The sequence below is a fragment of the Aplysia californica genome, unplaced genomic scaffold (assembly GCF_000002075.1).
Source record: "Aplysia californica isolate F4 #8 unplaced genomic scaffold, AplCal3.0 scaffold00772, whole genome shotgun sequence".
Taxonomy (NCBI): domain Eukaryota; kingdom Metazoa; phylum Mollusca; class Gastropoda; order Aplysiida; family Aplysiidae; genus Aplysia; species Aplysia californica.
The window spans coordinates 114,621-118,591 of NW_004798042.1; the positions used below are offsets into that span (position 1 = coordinate 114,621).

The window sequence follows — 3,971 nt, forward strand, 5'->3', positions numbered from 1 at the left end:
GATAATGTAATAATAGTAATAATAGATTACATTTATATTTATCTACCCCATTCAAGCACATTCAAGCTGTGAGTATGAGTGAGCGCTTTACATCGATGACATGATTACTGAGAGGAAAACCTCACACAAAAGAAAAACATGTCATACAAACAAGAAAACCCGTTACACCGCATTATGAAGAGAGATAATTATTTGATTTGTGGACTGCCTTCTTTCTTAAAAATCTATGTAAGTATTTTTAAGCCCCATTCGAGAATATGAAGATTATTTTCGGGTTTCCGAACCTGCCTGCTAGGGCTAACCCAGGCCGAGAGATACAGTATCCCAGTATTAAGATCAAGATACTCGATAAACATTTTCCCTCTCGGGAATCGAACCCCGGCCTCTTACTCGTGACATGAAAGTACGTAAAAGCTTCACAATAAACGCCGCTCGGACTGCCTTTCTCCTCACTGCAATTTAATTTATCCTTCTCGTGAATTTTTGTTTTATTAATTAAAAAAAATAAATATTGACAATATTATTATGGCAAAAACTTAGAGGGAATTTGGAACGTTGTTGATCTTTAACTTTTAGTAACCAGTTGTGCTTTCATTTTTTTTCAGCTTATACAAGTAAAGATATGTGACAGCAATACAGTGGCAAGCTAACTTTCCTTAACGTATCCCTCAAAATGGCAGTGCCCCGAGCAAGGGTTCTTATTATTAACCCAATTAGATAGCCGAGTGAGTTCATTGCCTTCGCTAATATTTCAGAAGGTGAAATCGGAGCCAAAGTCTCTCAGCTAAAACTTTTCGTAAGAGGCTATAGATTGCACAAATTGCCTAAGTAACTATAGCTCGAGAACGACCATTATGAAGGAAATACTTGAAGGTAAATTTCAAGCCAAAAGGGCTAAGGGTGGACAAATAACAATGTGAACCAATTATGTCAAAAATTATGACAGAGTGTAAAACGGCAGCTAAGCGACCGTAAGCACTGGCAGGCCATAGTAAGTCAACATCTCAACCAGGGGTGACACTTCCAGGTATTCAGGGACCACTAGATAAGCCGTTAATACAACCATTGTTTTTTAAACTGCAGAAGTTTTCGCCGCCATTGACCAAATTTTAGATAATTCATTAGGCGGGTTGCTTCTAACTTGCCCATCAGGGCCAAACACGGGTGAGAGGGACACAGCATCCCAAAAGAAAGACGAAGATATTTTATTAAAATCCTCCCCATTCTGGACTCGAACTCACGTCTTCTGGTCTTTCCCCGTCATCAATCTGTTCAAGTTTTCTAAGTAAGTTGCTCTGGGTTTACCTCTGCCTCGTTTGTCTTCCAAGGGGAGCAGGATTTCAAGTGCTTTACATCGATTAAAGTGTCCCAGAAATTTGCTATTACCGAGCTATGAAAAGAATTCCATAATCTTAAGTGCTATTAATTCAGGTTTTAAGATTAGGTGGGTTTTACTTTTAAAGAATACCTAGAACCTTTATTTCTGGAATATTTGATGTGGATCGGGCCCAACCAGACAGTGTCTCCAGCTGCCTCCGGGTAATTGGAGCTTTGTTTTGTTTTGTTTTGTTTTTAGTAAGTTGCTGGGAAATTTTGAATTTCGCCCCGGGTGGCCGCCGTAGCCTACTCTAATCGATTTTGGACCACCAAGGGATCTTTAACGTGCGCAACTTGCACACAAGACCTCCGAGATTTTTCACCCTTCTCCGAGAAGGCAAGGTGTAGATCTTTCCTACCATAAGATCAGGGGTGTGGCTAAAAGACGGCAGTACGAAGGAGTCTCGGAGTATCTGCAGAAACGCCGCAGAAAGAGTCAGGAGCCCAGAGGAGGGGGTAAAGGAGGTGAGGGGTGGGGGCAGAAAGTGGAAGAAAAAGCAGACGACAGAACATTGGTAGAGAGCAGGAAAGGGGGTGAAAGAAGACAAATTTAGAGAAGAAAAAATGCCGTCGCTGTCCGGATACGAAATCGGGACACATTGAATGAGAGGCAAATACCTTAACCTCTCAACAACGAGAGCCCCCCCCCCCCCATTTGAGTTTGAGACCCCTGCTTGAACGCTTACATTATTCCAATCTAAAAGGTTAAGACTCGTTTTGGTTTTTTTCCCAAGACTTAAAAACTGTTGTAATAAGCAATTATTATAATGTTTTCTTGATTTATATTTTTTTTTAAACAGCAGTGAAATAGCCGCTCAAGGGAAAATGAAGATCATAGCAAAGGAGGGAGAGCTTGGGGGTAAAGTGCCTAAATTCTGTTTAGTTTTGGTAAGAGTTTTTCGGTACGTGCAACTTAAAATAGGTCATGTAAGTACTGAAGATTAGAGTTACCAGAGAATAACATACAAAGAATATCACCCCGTTCACAGACGCTCTCTCTCCTTCTCTCCCCCCCCTCTCTCTCTCTCTCTTTCACTCTCTCTCTCTCTCTCTCTCTCTCTCTCTTACAGACACACACACACACACACACACACACACACACACACACACACACACATACACACACAGAGGCATACACACGCAAACGCAACACCCAGGGCACTGTGCAAAAGAATACAATAAGCAGTAATGGTTTTGTTTCGTATAGTTTTACCATACTTTCTTTCGTCACATTGATAGATCTAACTGGGCTGTCTCAGAAGCTGTATTCAATTTTCAGTTTCAGGTTTTTAACATTTCTCCCGAGATGTAAAAATACAATTCTTCAACTGCCACCTTGGGCACGATCAAAGACTTTAGCGCGCCTTAAACACCGTTGTAACTTGCAACTTTCAACCAAAGTTCGGCTTCATTTTCAAATCAATTGTTGACAGCACGGCCAATTGACTTCTGTCTTAAAGTCAAGGTTGTATAATATGTTTGGAGACATTCGATAGTTAGTAACGAGAAGAAAAATTCTAGCACTTGTTACGTAGCGTTGATATTTGTCCAATTTAACTCTTGGTCTGGTCATCACTCGGTTGTTTATAATCATAGAGGATCTAACAAAATTCTGCAAGAAGTCAAGAAGTCCCCAAAAAAATTCAAATGACCTCCAACCAAACTATACATCTATTGAAAGGAGCATTCGATCTCTTCTACTTAGTTTATGTGTTTAGTGTAGTTTATGCAAATAGGTTAAATAGGAGCGGAGTTATGGGAAGTTTGTGATGCTGAAATATTGTATGCCAAACTTGGTTGTTTAACCGTGCACTACGAGTTAATAGCCCTTTCTTAATTACCGCCTTGAGGGGAAAGCTTTGATTCAAGAGGCTACCGCTTACTCTTCAAACTGAATTTGGCAGGAAATACATCTCAACATTTTCACGTCTAGATGATGTAGCACCTTAAGAAATTGTTTCAAAATTTAATACTTTCTAATGGTCAGCTAGTTTGAGGTAAATGACAAGCAAGTACAATCAAATCTTATAATTATTGTCGAAAGCCATAGCAATTTATTGGCATGAGGGATCGCGCAAACATTAGGATTATTTTTAATGGAGCGAAAAATATACCGTCTCCAATTTTTCCCCCCTTAAAATTTACCCAAAAGCTGTCTCCGGTGAATCCGGTCAGTTTCTGACATTCTCATACCTTAACCTCCTGCTGTCAAGCTTTGGAGATCATAAAAGAAAATTCAGTAAAAACTCGGCGAAATCTGGACAAAAAAATAAAGCCGCCGATATGAAGATTCTGCATAACTAGGGAGGCTTAGGTTAGGAGGTGTGTAGACGTTGCTATAGCGTTAAGAAAGAGCAATAAAGGCCAACAGGTACTTGAACGGCGTATTTTTACACGCCAACCACCCGCATGCGGTTTTAACATTCATGAAAGGGGTTCTGAACCTGAGTCTTTCAGAAAATAGCCCTGTCCTGTCAAAGACGGCAGCTGAATTGAATGTCCAGACTTTGTTGAACTGTTCTTGTAGAGGAGATGTTGTTTTTGTTGCTGTTGTGTGTGTGTGTGTGTGTGTGTGTGTGTGTGTGTGTGTGTGT

General features: G+C 40.3%; 1 protein-coding gene across 1 annotated transcript in view; it reads right to left on the reverse strand.

Annotated features, from left to right (window-relative positions):
* Positions 1–3,971, reverse strand: part of LOC101856693 — a gene marked incomplete in the record, with an annotated part of 48,292 nt that overhangs the window by 41,185 nt on the left and 3,136 nt on the right.